Source organism: Orycteropus afer, unplaced genomic scaffold, assembly GCF_000298275.1.
Source record: "Orycteropus afer afer isolate SDZICR_OR568_19922 unplaced genomic scaffold, OryAfe1.0 scaffold00146, whole genome shotgun sequence".
Lineage (NCBI taxonomy): Eukaryota > Metazoa > Chordata > Mammalia > Tubulidentata > Orycteropodidae > Orycteropus > Orycteropus afer.
The window spans coordinates 85,854-106,306 of record NW_006921733.1 but is presented as its reverse complement, the minus strand read 5'-3'; the positions used below and the strand labels follow the sequence as shown (position 1 = coordinate 106,306).

At 37.1% G+C, this 20,453-nt stretch overlaps 1 protein-coding gene across 1 annotated transcript in view; it reads right to left on the bottom strand.

The window, feature by feature from the left end:
* Nucleotides 1–20,453, bottom strand: part of HERC2 (HECT and RLD domain containing E3 ubiquitin protein ligase 2) — a 554,454-nt gene that overhangs the window by 452,044 nt on the left and 81,957 nt on the right. The gene's annotated exons all lie outside the window — the stretch shown is intronic.

Genomic DNA, 20,453 nt, shown 5'->3' with positions numbered 1-20,453 from the left:
TGTTTTTTTTCTTTCCTTTTCATTTATTTCTGCTCAGAATTTTATTATTTCCTGACCAAAAATAATAATCCATTATTAAAATTATTTTTTATGTATTTTATTATTAAAATAAATAATACTGTAGGATTCTTTTGTTTTTCTAATTGTTGGTATTGTTTAGTTAGAGTGTTGACTTTGTTTCTTTCCTGTTTTTTAATGTATGCATTTATTACTATAAACTGACCTCTGAGTACTGCTTTCACTGTTTCCCATAGGTTTTGGTATGATGTATCTTCCTTGTTTGTTTCAAGCAATTTTTTTTATTGACCTTTTATTTCTTATATCACCCTGTAGTTTTTGAGCAATGAACTCCTCAACTTCCACGTTTGATGTTTTTCTCTTCATCTTCTTATTATTAATTTGTAATTTTTTAGCATTGTGATCAAAGAAGATGCTCTGTAGTATTTCAGTGTTTTTTAATTTACTGAGGCTTGTTTTATGTCCTAATATATGATCTATTCTGGAAAATAATCCATGTGCACTGGATAAGAATGTGAATTGTGCTTTTGTTGGGTGGAATGCTCTGTATGTGTCTATGAGTTCCACTTGGTTGATTGTGTTGTTGAGTTCTTTTCTAGTTATCTGTCCCTCCTTGAAAGGGGTGTGTTAAAGTCTCACACTACTCTTGTAGTGCTGTCTATTGTCCCTTTTAACTCAATTAATATTAATTCAATTAATAGTACTTTGGAGCACTTTCCTATGGGGTATAGAATTTATCATCGTAATGTCTTCTTGGTCAATTGATCCTTTAAGCATCATATAGTGTCCTTCTTTGTCTCTTATGTTGTTTTTCACCTTAAAGCCTATTTTATCAGAAATTAATATTGTCACTCCTGCTGTTTTTTGGTTACCACTGGCTTGGTATATTTTTTTCCACCCCTTAACCCTTAATTTGGTTTTATCTTTGTATCTAACATGGGTCTCTTATAGGCAGCATATCAATGGGTCTTCTTTTCTTATCTTGTCTGCCACTCTAGTTCTCTTGATTGGTGCATTTAGTCCATTCACACTGAGTGTAATTAGTGATAGATATGAATTGATTGCTGTCTTTCTACTGTGTTTTTTTAATGTATTTTTTATGTATTTTATTATTAAAATAAATAATATTTTATTATTCGTGTTGTTTCCTTGGTCCATGTACTTTTCTGTGCTGAGTTTGTTTTGTTGTGAAGTATTTCTTCTCTTTTCTTCTTTATTGTTGGTACTGTGCTTACTAAACCCACATGCTTTCCTTCCTTCCGGATTTGCTTAGGGTAATGGTTAATTTTCTCTGTGGTTACCTTAGAGTGAATGCTTGTCTCTTTATTTTTGGAACAGTCTGTTCTATGAGGACATTGTCCTGTTTTCCTCTCAATTTGGAAGTATGTACCTATAAGTTTTATTCTATTTGGTTAGTTGCTGTTATTGTGTGCAGATTGCCTTCCCTGATTTTTAGTGTACAATATTTTTATGGTTTTATAATGATCGTGTATTTCTGATTTGATTTTAGTGTTGATGTCATGTGTCCTGATTTTGTTTTTCTCTGTTATGGGTTCTCTAGTGGAAGCATTTCTTGCATTTCTTGTAGGGTTGGTCTGGTTTTCACAAAATCCCTTAATTTCTGTTTGTCTGACAATGTCTTGATTTTGCCTTCATATATGATGGACATTTGGCTGGACACAGGATTCTTGGTTGGCAGTTCTTTTCCTCCACTGTTTTATATACCCTGTCCCATTGCTTTCTTGCCTGCATGGTTTTTGCTGAGTTATCAGAGCTCAGCTTAATTGTTTGACTATTAAAAGTAGTATTTCTTTTGTCCCGGGCAGCTTGCAAGATTCTTTCTTTGTCTTTGGTTTTGGAGAGTTTGACTATGATACGCTTTGGTGTTCTCGTGAGAGATCTATCCTGTATGGGGTTCTCTGAGCTTCTTTGACAAATATCTTTTCTTCCTTCATGATATGGGAGAAGTTTTCTCTTAGTAAGTCTTCCACAATTTTCTCAGTGGATTTTTTTCGTTTCTTCTTGTTCTAGAATTCCAATGACGTGTATGTTGCTTCTTTTCATGTCGTCCCATCTACTTCTTAGGTTCTCTTCATTTCTCTTAAATCTCTGTTCTGAGTTTCCGCATACAGGCTGGTGTCAAGCAATTTATCTTCTAGTTGGGAAATGCATTCATTGGTCAGTTCTAGCCTATTCTTTTGTGCCTTCACTGTGATGTGTAATTTTGGAATTCATCTTCTGGATTTCTAACTGCTGTTTCTGTATGAGTTCTGATTGCATCTTAATCTTATTATTTTGTTCTTGAATGGTTTTTCTGAGTTCTTCCAGGGTACTGTCTGTGTTCTTCTTGCTTCTGTTTGGGGTTTCCTTAATCTCTTGTAAGAGTTCTATAAACATACCTTCTAAATTCCTCTCAGATAACTCTATTGCCTCCTCTTCCTCCATGTTTAATGAGACTTATGCTGGGGATTTTACTTCTATTTTCTTACCCTGTTTTTTTGTTTGTTTGTTTGTTTGTTTCATTTGAGGCTGACTGTTGTTTTTTAGACATTTTAAAATTGTCTTTAATTGTTAGTTATGCACTGATTTGTTTTGTCTTGGTATAATGATTTAATATTTTTGGGAAGGTGGAGCTGTTGTATTTCAGTTCTTTGGTTATTAATTCCAGTGTGCTGGGTTGCTCTGCAGTTTTCTTTGTGATGACGGAATCATTGTGTAGAATATGGATGCAGGTCTCCGTTTGTCATGAAGGGAATTTAGGATTCAAGCCAGCAGGTGTCAGGGTGGCTTAATGTGGTTTTTCTATTGGATGAGTCAAGGAGAGGCAGGGCAAAGGGGGTAGGGGGAGGGCTTCAAGGCCCCAGCAGCCTGGAGGGTTCTGAATGGGCTGCTAATGATGACATACTGTTAGTCACAGGCCCGCAGCTCAAGTTCGGCAAAGACCCCAATTGTCAGGGAGCCGCCACTTTCCGCCAGGTTCAGACAGCCACAAAAACCCCACTCTTCAGGCCCCTCTGTGCCAAAAATCTGACCTAGGGTAACTGCCATGATCCGCAATGCAAGTTCACCCCAGGGCCACTTGCGGCTTGATTCTCCTTTCTGCTCCCGATTTAGTAGCACTCAGAGCCAGAGGGGTCTTCTGCTCCCTCCCAGTGGTCTCAAGTTTACTGATAAAAGTGAGTGCTATAGGTAGATCCGCAGAGTGGCCACAGGTCCTCCAGTGTGTTCTCTCCACTCTCCCAAACAGCCCCCTGATGCCCCATCTCACTAGCCAGTCAGCACTCCGCAGGGTGGGTTCGCCTGTTTTTATGCTTTCCAGGTAATTGCACTGCCCCTTTCTCCTTTCTAATCCTACTCTCCTGAGTTTGGCATATTCTGATTTAATGAGCTGTTCAGAGCACTACAATAACCGCTTCATACTGCTGCACCTAGTTTTGCAAGATGCTAGATCAAGAAGAAACAAATAAGACCACAGAGAAAACTTTCAAAGATTTCTTGGAAGAGAACTTCCCTTCTGTGATTAAAGAAGAGAATACATCCATTCAAGACGTTCAAGAAACCTCAAACAGGATGGACTCCAAAACAAAATGACTAGCACATAACACAATCAAACTCACCAAATCAAAAGACAAAGAAAGAATCCTGAAAGCAGCATGGGAAAAATGAAAAGTTACCTACAAAGGGCAAACAATAACACTAAGCACTAATTTATCAGCAGAAACAATGCAGGAGAGAAGACAACAGGATGATAAACATTAAAAAAAAAAACAGAAAAGAAAAAAAAAAAAACTGCCAACCAAGAATTATATACTCAGCAAAAGTGTCCCTCAAATATGACAATGAAATTACATTTCCAGATAAACAGAAAAAAGGGAATTTCGTAATACTAGACCAAACTTGTAAGAGATGATAAAAGGAATTCTTAGGTCAGAGAATCAACAACAGCAAACAACAACTGATGAGTAACACATACAATGACATAACACAGAAACCAAACCAGTTGTAGAAGAATCCAAAAGAAAAGAAGCTTACAAAACCGTAAACAGGGAAGCAAACAAATCAATGGGTAAAAAAAGACAACTTCAAAGAAAAAAAAAAAGTGAATGAATACTGTAGTTACAGAACTTAGAAAAGGTGAAGAAATCAAGATAATTGCACAACAGAACACAGTGTTCTAAACCTGGAAAGAAAATAATAAATCACAAGGTAACCTCAAACAAACATAAGACACTTTTGTATGGAAATAAAAAAGAGGACAGACTTAAATAATTAGCAAATACTAAATCAATAGCAACAAAGGACATGGTAACGTGATTCACATACAAAATGAGCTCAGAACAGAAAATTACATGGAACAAACAAATCAGGAACACCAGCAAAAAAAAAAAAAAAAACACATAACAAAACGACAGCAACAAATTCATACTTGCCAATAATCACAGTGAATGTTGTGTTGTTGTTATGTGTTGTCGAGTAGGACTCAAATCATAGCGACCACTCCTTGGGTTGCTGAGGCAGTATCACTACAGAAGTAGATTGCTCCATCTTCCTTCTGAGGAGTGACTGGTGGTGGGTTTGAACAACCAGCCTTCTGGTTAGCAGTCAAGTGCCTTAAGCACTACGCTACCAGAGCTCCCACAGTGAGTGTATATGGATTAAATGTACCACTCAAGACATGGAGAACTGCAGAATGAATAAGGAGATATGGCCCACCAATATGCCATCTACCAAAGATTCACTTTAGATACAAAGACAAAAATAGACTAAAAATCAAAAGCTAGGAAAATATTTATCAAGTAAATAGTACTTCTGTAGTGATACTGCCTCGGAAACCCAAGCAGGAGTCGCTATGAGTCGGGTCTAACTCAACGGCACATAACAACAACAACAAGTAATCAAAAAAGAGTAGAAATGACAATATTAATTTCTAATAAAACTGACTTTTAAGACAAAAACAGCCATAAGAGAAAAGGAAGGAAATTATAAAATGATTAAAGGATCAATTGAACAAGGGAACATAGACATAAAATATACATACACATCCACTGAAAGAGACTTAAAATACATAAATCAGACTTTAACAGAATTGAAAAGACAAATAGATGACTCCACAGTAATAGTTAATGACTTCAGTACACCACTTTAAATGAAAGATAGAACAACTGAAAAGAAACTCAACAAAGACACAGAGGAACTAAACAATGTAACCAACCAACTTGGCTTTATAGACATCTACAAAGCATGTCTCCCAACAACAGCACAAGACACATTATTTTCCAGCGCACATGAACATTCTCCAGGATAGGCCACATGTTAGGCTGCAAAACAAGAGACTTCAACACACCACTTTCAAGGAAAGACAGAAAAACTAGAAAAAATTCAACAAAGATAGATAAGAACTCAACAGAATGAATCAACCTGACCTCATAACATACAGACAGCACGCCACCCAACAAAAGCACTTTTTCTCCAGTTCACGTGGATCATTCTCCAGAACACACCATGTGTTAGGACACAAAACAAACCTCCCCAAATTCAAAAACACTGATATACTACAAAGCATCTTCTCGGATCACAATGCTATACTACGAAATAAGTAATAGGAAGACCAAGAGGGAAAAAAAATCTAATGTCTGGAAACTGAATGATACACTGTTCAAGAACTGCTAGGTAACAGAAGCAGTTCTTCTGTTAATGTTGAGAAGTTCTTACATTCTTTCTTCATTCTCATGAAGAATGAAGAAAGAACGTACAAAACCTTTGGGACAATAAACATCAAAGCAAAAATAAGAAGAAACAGAAAAATAGAGAAAATCGTCAAAAGAAGCTTGTTCCTCTAAAGGATTAACAAAATAGACAAAGAACTGGCAAATTTAACAAAGGACAAGAAAAAGAAGATGCAAATGATGCAAATAATAAAGAAAAAGGGAGATATCACAACAAAACCAACTGAAATAAAAAAACATAATAAGAGAATATTATGAAGCTGTATTCCAACAGATTCGATAACCTAGAAGAGATGGAGTAGTTTCTAGAAACACAAGACATACCTAAACTAAGCCAGTCTGAGGTGAAATACTTGAATAAACCCTAACAAAAGAAGAAATTGAGCAGGTAGGAAAAAACTACCCGCAAAAAAAGTGTTGGCCCAGATGGCTTCACTGGAGAATTCTACCAAACGTTCAGGGAAGAACTGATACCTATACTACTCAAACAATTCCAGAACAGAAAATGATGGAACAAGTCCAAGTATATTCTATGAAGCAAGCATAACACTGATACGAAAATCAGGTAAAGACACCACTAAAAAGGAAATCTATAGACTACTATCACTCATACATATAGACACAGAAATTCTAGCTGACAGAATCCAACGACATATCAAAAAAAAAAAAAATATATCCTGAACAAGTGGGATTCATACCAAATACGTAAGTATGGTTCAGCATTAGAAAAACAATCAATGTAATCGACAACATAAACAGAACAAAAGAATCATATGCTCTTATCAATCAATACAGAAAAGGCATTCGAAAAAATTCAACATCCATTCCTGTTCAAAACTCTCAGCAAAATAGGGATAAAAGGGAAACATCCCCAACATTGTTGTGGTTGTTAGGTGCCGTCAAGTCGTTTCTGACTCATAGCGACCCTATGGACAGCAAAACGAAAGACCGCCCAATCCCGTGCCAGCTCCATGATCCTTGCTATACTTGAACCCATTGTCACAGCCACCGTATCAATCCATCTCATTGAAGGCCATCCCCTCTTTTGTCTACTCTCCACCTTACCAAGCATGGAATCCTTCTCCAGGGAATGGTCCCCTCTGACAACATGACCAAAGTAGGTGAAACAAGTTTGGCCATTCTCCCTTCCAAAGAGCATTTTGGCTGCACTTCCTCCAAGACAGATCTGTTACTTCTTTTAGCACTCTAAGGTACTTTGAGCATTCTTCACCAGCACCACAACTCAAAAGCATCAACTCTTCTTCAGTCTTCCTTATTCTTTGTCCAGCTCTCATATGCATACAAGGCAACTGAAAACATTATGGCTTGTGTCAGGCACACCTTAGTCCTCAAGGAAACATCCTTGCTCCTCAGCACTTAAACGAGTTCCTTAGCTGCTGACCCGCACAGTGCTACACGTCGTCTAATATACTGACTGCTACTTCCATTGGCTTCAATTGCAGAACCAAGCAATGTGAATTCTCTGACGACCACAATCTTTTCTCTGTTTATCGTGATGCTGCTTATAGATCCAATTGTGAGGATTTTTGTTTTCTTTATGTTGAGATGTAATCCATACTGCAGACTGTATTCTTCAATCTTCATCAGTAAGTGCCTCAAGTCATCCTCACTTTCAGCAAGCAAAGTTGTATCACCAGCATATCTCAGGTTGTTAATGATTCTTTCTCCAATCCTGATGCCACGTTTTCCTTCATAAAGTCCAACTTCTCGGAAAATTTGCTCAACATATAGACTGAATAAGTATGGGGAAAGGGTACAACTCTGACGCACTCCTTTCTTGATTTTAAACCATGTAGTGTTCCCTTGTTCTGTTCAAACGACAGCCTCCTGGTCAATGTACAGGTTCCTCATGAGTACAATCAAAATGTTCAGGAATTCCCATTCTTCTCAATGTCATCCATAATTTGTCATGATCCACACAATCAAATGCCTTTGCACAGTCAATAAAACACAAGTAAACATCTTTCTGGTATACTTTGCCTCGAGCCAAAATCCATCTGACAACAGCTATGATATCCCTTGTTCCACATCCTTTTCTGAATCCAGCTTGCACCTCTGGAAGTTCTCTGTCAATGTACTGTTGAAACTGTTTTTGAATTACCTTCAGTAAGATCTTATTTGCATGCGATATTAATGATATTGTTCGATAATTTCCACATTCTGTGGGATCACCTTTCTTTGGAATGGGTACAAATATGGATCTCCTCCAATTAGTTGGCCAGGTAGCTGTTTTCCAAATCTCTTGGCATAACCAAGTGAGTGCCTCCAGTGGGGCATCCGTTTGCTGAAATATCTCAATGGGTATATGGTCAATTCCTGGAGCACTGTTCTTCACCAATTCCTTCACTGCAGCTTCGACTTCCTCATTCAATACCATTCATTAGTTCTAGATCATAAGACACCTTCTGAAATGGATGAAGATCGACCAGTTCTTTTTGGTACAGTGGCTCTGTGTATTCCTTCGCTCTTCTTTTGATGTTTCCTGCATCATTCAATATATTGCCCATAGAATCTCTCAATATTGCAACTCGAGGCTTAAATTTTTCCTCAATTCTTTCAGCTTGGAGAAATGCCAAGCACATTCTTCCCTTTTGGTTTTCTAACTCCAGATCTCTGTAAGTTTCATTATGGTAATTGGCTTTGTCTTCTTGAGCTGCTCTTTGAAATCTTTATTTCAGCTCTTTTATCTTGTCATTTCTTCCATTTGCTTTAGCTATTCTCCACTCAAGGGCAAGTTTCAGAGTTTCTTCTGTCATGTATTTTGGTCTTCTTTTCTCACCTTTTTAGTGACCTCTTGCTTTCTTTATGAATGTTCTTGATGGCATCCCAAAATTCTTCTGGTTTTCGGTCACTGGTGTTCAATGCATCAAATCTATTCTTTAGATAGTTTCTAAATTCATGAGGGATATATTCAAGATCCTATTTTGGCTCTTGTGGACTTGTTTAATTGTCTTTAACTTCAAGTTGAATTTGCATATGAGCAGTCTGTTCCACAATCAGCTCCTGGCCTGGTTCTGGCTAAAGATATTGAGCTTTTCCATCACCTCTTGTCATAGATGTAGACAATGTGATTCCTGTGTGTTCCATCTGGTGAAGTCCATGTGTATAGCCACCGTTTGTGTTGTTGAAAAAAGGTGTTTGCAATGAATAAGTCGTTGGTCTTGCAAAATTCTACCATGCGAGTTCCAGCATTATTTCTGTCACCAAGGCCAAATTTTCCAACTACCGGTGATTCTGCTGTTTCCAACTTTTGCATTCCTGTCACCAGTGACAATTAACACATCCTGATTGCATGTTCGGTCAATTTCAGACTGCAAAAGTTGATAAAAATCTCCAATTTCCTCATCTTTGGCTTTGGTGGTTTGTGCATAAATTTGAGTAATAGTCGTATTAAAGGGAATTCCTTGTAGGCGTATGGATATTATCCTGTCACTGACAACACTATACTTCAGGACAGATCTTGAAACATCATCTGTGATGATGAATGCCATGCCATCCCTCTTCAAACTGTCATTCCCAGCATAGTAGATCATACAGTTGTCTGATTCAAAATGGCCAAAACCAGTCCATTTCAGCTCACTAGTGCCTAGGATATCAATCTTTATGCTTTCCATTTTAATTGTGACAACTTCCAATTTTCCTAGTTTCATACTTTGTACATTCCATGTTCCGATGATTAATGGTTATTTGCAGCTGTTTCTCCTCAATTTGAATGGTGCCACATCAGCAAATGGAGGTCTTGAAACCTTTACCTTATCCATATGAGTAAGGCTGCTTTTACTCCGATGATGCAGCTCTTTCACAGTCCTATTCTAAGAGCTTTCTAACATAAGTGACTCAACCTCCTCCTCTGTATTGGACAATGTTTCCGGACTATTCATAAAGTTGCACAGTAATGTATCAGACAGTGTTCCTCTGCTACATTAGGTTTTCCGTGGCCAATTCTTTGAGAAGTGAATGGCCTCTTCCTTCTTCCCAGTCTGTCTCAGTCTGCAAGTCTGACTGATACCTGTGCACCATGTGCACCCTGCTGGGTTTGAAACACCAGTGGCCCAGCCTCAAGACTCACAGCAATACGTCACCACAATAAGACAAACCGACAGACAAGTTTGTTTCCCTTAGCTGTTGGAAACCTTTCCAATCTCCCCTTACCCGGATCCCTGTGGCTGACTCCTCACTCTGTCCCGTCCCCCTGGCCTTTTTCTTCTTCCTTCTCCTGCTTTCCCACCTTGTCGCTTGTGGGGCATGGCCTGGGTTCCCTCTCCTCACCTGGATCCCTGCGGCTGACTTCTCCATCCTCAACATAATAAAGGACATAGGTGCAAAACCAATAGTCAACAATACTGACAATGAAGAAAGACTCAAAGCATTCCCCTTGAGAACAGGAACCAGACAAAGAAGCCCTCTATCACCACTTCTATTTAACACTGTATTGTAAGTCCTAGGCAGGGCAATAGGCAAGAAAGAGAAGTAAAACGCATCCAAATCGGCAAAGAAATAAAGCTATCTCTATCCACACATGACATGATCCTACATATAGAAAACCCAAGAGACTCAGCAAAAAAAATTACTAGCACTAATAGAGTGGTTCAGCAAAGTGCAAGAATACAAAGTCAGCACACAAAAATCAGTTGGATTCCTCTACATCAAAAAATAGGCTTCTGAAAATGAAATAAGGAAAATAATACCATTTACAATAGCTACCAAAAACATAGAATAAGAATAAATCTTGCCAGAGACACAAAAGATCTACACAAAGAAAACTACAAAACACACTACAAGAAAAGAAACTATAAAAAAAAAGACTACAAGAAACTACAAGGGATCTATGTAAACAGAAGAACCTGCCTTGTTCATGGATAGGAAGACTGAAGATTTTGAAAATGTCAACATTATCCAAAGCAATTTATATATTCAATGTCATCCCAATCCACATACCATCAATATTTTTTAAGGATATGCAAAAACCTATTATTAATTTCCTATGGAAAGGAAAGAGACCTGGAATAAGCAAAGCACTGCTAAAGAAGAAAAACGAAGTGGAAGATCTCACACTCCAGAACCTCAAAACTTACTATTATAGCCACAGTAGTTAAAACAGTGTGTTACTGGTACAATGATAGACAGACAGACCAATGGAACAGAACTGATAACCAAGAAACAGACCCCTCCATCTATGGACAGCTGATCTTTGACAAAGGGACAAAACCCATTAAATGGAGGAGAAATACCCTCTTTAACAAACGGTACTAGCAAAATTGGATATCCACTTGCAGACAAATGAAATGAGACCCACACTCCATCCTATACACAAAAACAAACTCAAGTTGGATCAAAGACTTAAATGTAAAACCCAAAACGATAAAGTTCATCAAAGATAAAATAGTAGCAAATCTAGGGGCCCTAATTTAGGGAATAAATAGACTGCCAAGCATAACCCAAAATGCACGACAGCATAAGAGAAACTAGGTAACTGGGATCTTTTAAAAATTAAATTCTTATGTGCATCAAAAAACTTCTCCAAAAGGGTAAAAAGAGAACCTACAGAAAATATATTTGGCTATGACATATCTGACAACAGTCTTAACTCCAGAATTTATAGAAAACTTCAACACCTCAACACCAAGAATATAACAATGCGATTCAAAAATGGCCAAACGACATGAACAGACACTTCACTACAGAAGATAGAAAGGCAGCCAACAAACACATCAGGAAATGCTAATGATCTTTAGCCCTTAGAGAGAGGCAAATCAAAACAACAATGTGCAATCATCTCAAACCAGCAATAATAGCAAAGTTCACCAAGACAGAAAATAACAAATGCTAGCAAGGTTGCAGAGAGATTGGAACTTTCATACATACTGGTGGGACTACAAAATGGTACAAACATTGTGGAAAATGGTATGGTGTTTCTTTAAAAAGCTGAAAATAGAAATACGATTTGATCCAACAATTCCATTACTAGGAATAATCCCTAAAGAGGTGAGGGACAGGACACAGACACACGCAGACCCATTTCACTGCAGCACAATTCTCTATAGCAAAGAGACAGAATCAACCAAAATGCCCATCTATGGAAAAATGGAAAACCAAACTATGGTACATTAACACAATGGAGTACTATGCAACATTAAAGAATAGTGAAGAATACCAAAATCATCTCACAACATGGATGAATTTGGAGGACATTATGTTGAATGAAGTAAGTCAATAACATAAGGACAAATACTGTTTGAGTGCATTATTGTAAAAAGTCAAGGACAGGTTTACCTAGGGAAGAAAATTCACTTTGTTGGTTACCAGGGATGGAAGGGAAAGGGAGGGAAAATTTCAGACTACTTGGGGGGTCATACATTGATCTGGGCGAGGGGAAGGACAATATGGAAAGAGTCTGTGGTCAGCATGGTGACACTAGGGAAAGGAAAGACACAGAAATGTGCACAAAAGATATAGATAACACAGGCAAAACTATTACATGCAAAATACTGCATTACCACTGGCACCAAACACCAGGCAACAGATAATCGGATAGACAGGTGAGAAGATCAGGTGGAAGTAGATGAACAGGAATATACTCTACAGCAAGGATAGATTTGTCTGAAGGAAAACTTACGTATGCATTTGTGCTAAAAAATTAACCACAATACATTACAGAAACTACAGAAGACAGGATTGGCGTAGTTTCTCAGACGTAACCAAACACCTTGAGAGACAGAATCACTGGGCTTGAGGCCTCAGGATGATAATCTCAATGGACATCATACTCAACTGACACAACATAGTAATCTTGTGCTACAACATATTTTGGTGAGTAGTGACTGGAATAAAAGCTTTCAAGTAGACATCTAAGATGCAACTATTGGTCTCCTCTCATCTGGAGCAAAGAAGAGTGAAGTCACCTGGAAAGAATCACTCTAAAGATAAGATGGACCACAAGGACCTCAGCTTTTGTGACAAGACCACAAGACCTAGATGGTCCTCAGTTAACAATGCCAACTGCTCAAAAAGGGATCAAAACTGGAGATCCTGAATAGAGTAGGAGGAAAAATGTGAGGAAAAATTCAAACCACAAAAATGACCAGAATTACTGGTCAAATACAAATTGGTAAAACTCTCATACACTGGAACAAGACTATGGCCCTAGGTTACCCTTCGGACCTGGAATTGGACTTACTTCAATGGATTGGCTCTGAGTCCAATATGAGAAAGAACAACATACAGAACACCTTCCCCAGGCCAAAGCATACACCTTCTCTAGGGAGATACATCCCTTAGATCAATCAACCATGAGACATCAGAGGGGCAGCATTCACACAGAGGGAAAGAACAAACAGGAATGTATACATAAGAAGGGCACATCTGGGGGGGAGTACTCACAGGGAGGAGAGATTTTTATGGTTGGGGAGGGTAATCAGGGCTGTGAAATCAAACATGCATGAACTGTTGAATGTAAAACAAATATGCTTTGTAAATCTGCACCCCAAGCTCAAGTGGGAAAAAAAAAAAAAAAAAAAATTATTAGGGAAAAAAAAAAGATACCTGGAGATCACCAAGGAATACTAGGCCCACAGATGTGGAACAGAGAAAAGCACTCTCTCCCAAAGCCAAGAGAGAAAAACCCTTCCTTTCAAGGTTTACTCTGGATTCAGACTATAGCCTCTTTAATTTTGAGAGAATAAATTTGTTTGTTAAAGCCACCCACGTGTAGTATTTCTCTTGTATCAAACAGACCATACTTAAAGGAGAATTTATATCTCTGAAGACTGTTAGCAAAGAAGATCTAAAAATCAAAAGAAAGAGATATAGAAGATAATCCTGGAGCCCTGAGCTCTGAAAAGAACTATGGAGAAGTGGATTAGGCACCAACTAGTGGAAAAACCTGAACGAAAACAGCAGTGAGTACAGAGATGCTCCAAGGTGCAGACTGTCAGCTACTTTGACAGGACCAACACCCTGATTATTTCCAAGTTGTGTTGGGACCTAAGAACTGACCTAAAGATCAACCCTGGTCACCAAAGGGTGCAAGGACAACTGCGCTGGTGGCCTATAACTAGGAAGGGAGACAGCAAGGATGCAGACAACCTGAGCTGTTGACTTTCCGCTGTCCAGAGGGTACAGCCATTTTGATTGCTTACACGTGGCAGCCATTTTGGATATTCAAAGTGACCGAGGGCGTAGCCATTTTCAATATTTACAAGTGGCAACCATTATGGATTTGAAAGTGATAGTACTCTCACTCAGATTCAAGGGACCTAAGAAGAAGGCTCTGCTTGCCAAAGTCAGCAGGGACATACAAGAGGCTGACAACAGGAAAGGAGACAGGTAGTGACTGTATAAGTGCTGTCAACTAGCCAATAGAGAAGCACAAAACATTACCCTACTTGCATAGATAACATACAAACAAAACAAAGAGAACAAAAATCATGGGCAAGTCACTCCAACATACAATCACCAATTAAATATAAACACAAAAAGTCACAATGCCTCAGAGAAAACAGAGCATCGCAGTCCACACAAAGAAGAAAGATAAAGGAGGAGAAACAAGAGACCAGGACACAAACCCAAAACGCATCCCTGAGGAAGATGCAGCACTGGAACTCCCTTATAAGGAATTCGAAAGAATTATATATTAGGTGTCTTCAACAAATTAGGACAGAAATCAATGAAAACACAGAGAAAACCCTACAAAAATTTCAAAAGACAATACAAGAACAAAATGACAAATGAAAAATTAGAAATGACACAAATCTACATACAGAAATCCAGAAGATTAATACTAAATTTTCAGGAATACGTTAAGATATTAAATGAGCAAAGGAGCAGAACTTAATCAATGGAAGAAAGAATTAGCGAGACTGAAGGCAAGTACATGGACTACTTCTTTGAAAGGAATAAATCAGAAAAAAAGATCAAAAAAAAAATGAAGAAAGCCTAAGGTTCATGTGGAATACCATCAAAAGAAATAACCTGTATGTAATTGCCAGAACAGAAGAAACAAATAAAACCACAGAGAAAACTGTCGAAGATTTGTTAGAAGAGAATTTTCCTGGTGTCATGAAAGATGAGAATATATCCATTCATGAAGTCTAACAAACCCCAAACAAGATAGACCCCAAAAGAAAATCACAAAGACATATCATCATCAAACTTACCAAAACCAAAGAAAAAGAGTGAATCATGAGAGCAGCACAGGAAAAACAAAAATTTACATACAAGAGCAACCAATAAGTCTAAACTCAGATTTCTCAACAGAAACCATGAAGGCGAGAAGATAATGAGATGGTATATATAAAACCCTGAAAGAGAAAATTCTCCAACCAAGAATTATGTATCCAGCAAAACTGTCCCTCAAATATGATGGTGAAATTAGGACATTTCCAGAGAAGCAGAAATTAAGGAATTTGTTAAAACCAGACCAACCTTACAAGAGATGCTAAAAGGAGTCATTTGGACAGAGAAGCAACAACAGCCAACAACAACTGACCATTAACACACATGATGATATAACCCAGAAACCAACCCAGCTACAGAAGTATACAAAGTAAATAAACCTACAAGATTGTAAACAGGGAACCAGAGACATCAACTGACTAATGAGGACAACTACAAACGAAAAACAGGGAAAAACCTGTCGTTACAGAACTTCTAGATGGTAGGGGAAGTCAAGACAACTACAAGATAGAACATACTGTCCTAAACTTGGGAAGAAAACTGTAAGTCACAGGGTAACCTTAAAGAAAAATGATGAAACTTCACATCAAAGAAGAGGACAAGCATAAATATTCAGCAAATACTAAAACAACAGCAATGAAGGGAGTGATAACACAATTCATAAACAAAACAAGCTCAGCATAGAAAATTATATGCAACAAAGAAATCGACACCACAAAAAATCATATAACAAAAATGACAGCAACAAATTCATATTTGCCAATAATTACATATCTGGCAAGGGACTTATCTCTAAGATTTATAGCGGAAGAATGGATGACCAAGCTATACACATAATGGAATGATATGCAGCACACTAAAGAATAATGTAGAATCTGTAAAACACCACATAATATGGATGAACTTGGAGGACATTATGCTGAGTGACATAAGTCAATCATAGAACAAGAAATATCGTATTAGTTCATTGCTGTGGAGGGTCAAGGAAGGGTTTATATGTGGAGGGAAACTTTCTTTGTTGGTTGCCATGGGTAGGAGGGGAGGAAAGGGAACACTGCAAAAAAAAAAAAAAGCACTGACCCATGTCACTTCAGTTTTGTGTATTTTACTGTATATAAATTCTATTTCAATAAAATGCATTTTAAAATAAAGATAACATCAACAAATTCATACTTGTCAATAATTACATTAAATGTCAATGACTTAAATGCAACACTCAAGAGACTGAGAGTTCCAGAATGGATAACAAAGTTTAATCCATCAACGTTAGAAAGACAAACACAAATAAACTAAAAATCAAAAGACTGGAAAGAGATATACCAAGCAAATGGCAACCATAAAAGACCAGGAGTGGCAATATTAATTTCTCATAAAACTGACTTTAAGACAAAAACTACCATAAGAGACAAGGAAGGATATTATATACTGATTAAAGGCTCAACTTAACAAGAGGACATAACCACAACAAGTATCTATGCACCCAATAAAAGAGACCCAAAATACATAAGACGTTAACACAACTAAAAAAGACAAAGAGATGACACCACACTCATAAGAGACTTTAATATACCACTTTAATCAAAGACAGAACAACTGCAAAGAAACTCAACAAAGACACACAAGAGCTAAACAATACAATTCATCAACGTAACCTTACAGACATCTACAGAGCACTTCACCCAACAACAGCACAATATACATTCTTTTCCACTATGCACACAACATTCTCCAGGGTAGACCATATGTTAGGCCATAAAGCAACCCTTAATGAATTTAAAAACACTGAAATACTGCAAAGCATCTTCTCAGATCACAGTTCTATAAAACTAGAAATCAACAATAGGAAGATCAATGGAAAAAGAGTAAACAAACCATAATTAAATAACACCCTCCTTGAAAATGACTAAGCAATAGAAAAAATAAATGAAATTTAGAAAATTCCTTGCATCAAACAAGAATGGAAACACACTATACCTCAATCTTTAGGACACAGCAAAAGCAGTAATCAGAGGCTCATTTACACCAATAAATGCACACATCAATAAACAAAGAGTCAAAATCAACACCTTAACCCAACATCTCCAACAATTAGAAAAAGAACAGCAAGAAAAGCCTACAGTCACCAAAAGAAAAAAATAAGAAAGATTCAAACAAATAAATGAAATAGAAAACAGAAAGACAATAGGAAAAAAAATTGACACAAGACTAAAAGTTTGGTTCTTTGAAAAAGATTAATAAAATTGACAAGCCACTGGCAAATTTAACAAAAGAAAAAAGGGAAATAATACAAACAAACTGGGCGACATCACAATAGAAATTAAAAGGATAGTATCAGGATACTACAAAGAACTATTGTTGTTGTTTTTCTTATATGCCATCAAGTCAGATCCATCTCATAGCGACTCCTCCTTGGGTTTCCCAGGTAGTATCACTACAGAAGTAGATAGCCCAACCTTTCTTCTGAGGAATGGCTGACGGGTTTGAACCACCAACCTTCTGGTTAGCAGTCAAGCACCTTAGGTACTACATTACCAGAGCTCCTATGAAGAACTATACTCCAACAAATTTGGAAATCTAGAAGAAATGGACAGATTTCTAGAAATATACTACTTACCTAAAATAACACAGCCTGAGGTGGAATATTGAACAGACCCATAGCAAAAAAAAAAAAAAAAACTGGACAGGTCATAAAAACATTATCATAAAAAAAAAAGCCCTGGCTCAGATGGTATCACTGAAGAATTCTACTGAACATTCTGAGAACTGACACCAATCATACTCAACCTATTCCAGAACACAGAAAAGGATCAAATCCTCCCAAATTCATTTTATGAACCAAGTATAACCTTGATACCAACACCAGGCAAAGATAGCACTACAAAGCAATACTACAGACCATTATCTGTCATGAATATAGATGCAAAAATCTTCAAAAAAATCCTACCCAATAGATTCCAACAACATATCAAAAAAAAAAAAAAAACATTATAACCAAGTGGGGTTCATACCAGTTATGCAAGGATAGTTCAACATTAGAAAAACAATCAACGTCATCCATCACATAAATAAAACCACATGATCATATCAATCAATGCAGAAAAGGTCTTTGATTAAACCTAACACTCATTTCTGATTAAGGAAAAAAAAAAAAACCTCTCAGTAAAATAAGAACAGAAGGGAAATTCCTCAACATAATAAAGGGCATATAAGCAAAACCAACATTATTCTCAAAGGAGAGGCTTAAACCATGCCCCTTGCGAACAGGAACCAGACAAGGATGCCTTCTATCACCACTTTTATTCAACACTGTACTGAAGTCCTAACCAGGGCAATAAGGCAAGAAAGGGAAATCAAAGGCATCCAAATTGGTAAGGAAGAGGTAAAACTATCCCTATTTGCTGATGATTTGATCTTATAAATAGAAAACCCAAGAGACTCAGCAAAAAATCTACTGGAAATAATTGAGAGATTTAACTTAGTGGGAGGATACAAGGTCATAATACAAAATTAGTTGTATTCCTTCTTCTACACCAGCAAACAGACTGCTGAAAAAGAAATAAGGAAATCAGTATCATCTACAACAGCTAACAAGAAAATAAAATACCTGGGAATCTCACTAGGGACACGAGACCTATACAAAAGAAACTACAAAACACTACTTCAAGGAACCATAGAGATCTACATAAATGGAAGAACATACCATGCTCATGAATAGGAAGAATGAACATTGTGAAAATGTCAACACTACCCAAAGCAATCTATACATTCAATGCAATCCTAATCCAAATCTCATCAATATTCTTAAGAATATGAAAAAATCAATTACTAATTTTATATGGAAAGAAAAGAGACCTCGGACAAGCAAAGCACTACTGAAGAACAACAAAGTATAAGGTCTCACATTTCCAGATCTCAAAACCTACTACACAGTCACAGTAGTCAAAACAGCCTGGTATTGGTACAATGACAGAGACAAAGACCAGTGGAACAGAATTGAGAACCCAGAAATAGATCCATCGACCTATGGTCAGCTGGTTTTTGACAAAGGACTGCAATCAATTACATAGGGAAGACATGGTCTCTTTAACAAATTGTGCTGGGAAAAGTGGATATCCATTTGCAGAAAAATAAAACAAGATCCGTACCTCACACACACACACACAAACTAACTCCAGATGGATCAAAGACTTAAATGTGAAACGTAAAACTGTAAAGTTCCTCAAGGAAAAACTAGGGGCAAATTTAAGGGCCTTAACTGATGGCATAAATAGACTGTTAAGCATAACCCAAAATGCACAAACAGCAGAAGATACACCTTCTAAATATAAAATATTTATGTGCTTTCAAAGACTTCTTTGAAACTGTAAAAAAGAGAGCCTACAGATTGGGGAAAAAAATATTCAACAATGACATATCTGACAAGGGACTTAACTCTAAAATTTATAGAAAACTCCAATACCTCAAAAACAAAAAGATTAACAATCCAAATTCAAAAATGGGCAGAATACATGAATAGACACTTCACCAAAGAGGATATCCAGGCAGCCAACAAACGCATGAAGAAATCCTCATGATCATTAGCCATTAGAGAGATATAAATCAGAACAAAATGAGATACTATCTTGCCCTAGCACTAGTAGTAAAGTTCAACAAGACAGAAGATAACAAACGCTGGTGAGGATGTGGGTAGACTGGGACTCTCATACACTGCTGGTGGGACTATATAATGATATAACCAGTATGGAAAGCAGTAAGGCAATTCCTTAAAAAGCTGGAACTAGGAATACCATTTGATGCAGCAATCCCAGTACTAGGTACATATCCTAAAGAAGTGAGATCCTGGACAAGAACAGATATATGTACATCCATGTGCATCACAGCATTATTTACAATAGATGGAAACAACCTAAATGTCCATCAACAGAAGAATGAATAATCAAACTATGGTATATACACACAATGGAACATTATGCAACACTAAAGAATAATGTAGAATCTGCAAAACACCACGCAACGTGGATGAACTTGGAAGACATTATGCTGAATGAACTAAGTCAATCACAGAAGTAGAAACACTGTATTAGTTCATTATTGTAGAAAGTCAAAGAAGGGTTAGTAGATTACCAGGGGTTGGAGGCAAGGAGAGGAAACTTGACAAAAATTTTAAAAATGATAATAATAATTTTTTTAAAAACCCAGTCTGGCTCTGTAAGGTGTACATTTCTGTACTTTTACACAGAAAGACAGACTCCTCAAGGTACTTTCCACTTCATGAGATAAAATATTTCTTTTAAAAATTTCAGTTTTTAGGAATATGACAAGCTAAAATGTCAGCTCTATAAGCTCACTTTTTTTTTAGGCTACATTATTTGAAGATCACAAATCCAGGTTACTAACCACCTTTACTTTGATAATATTTACGAAAATTACCTATGAAAATGGTGGCTACTTATTAAATAACTAACATAAGACATATTTCAGCAAATATTTAGAAAATAGCCAACATTTACTGGC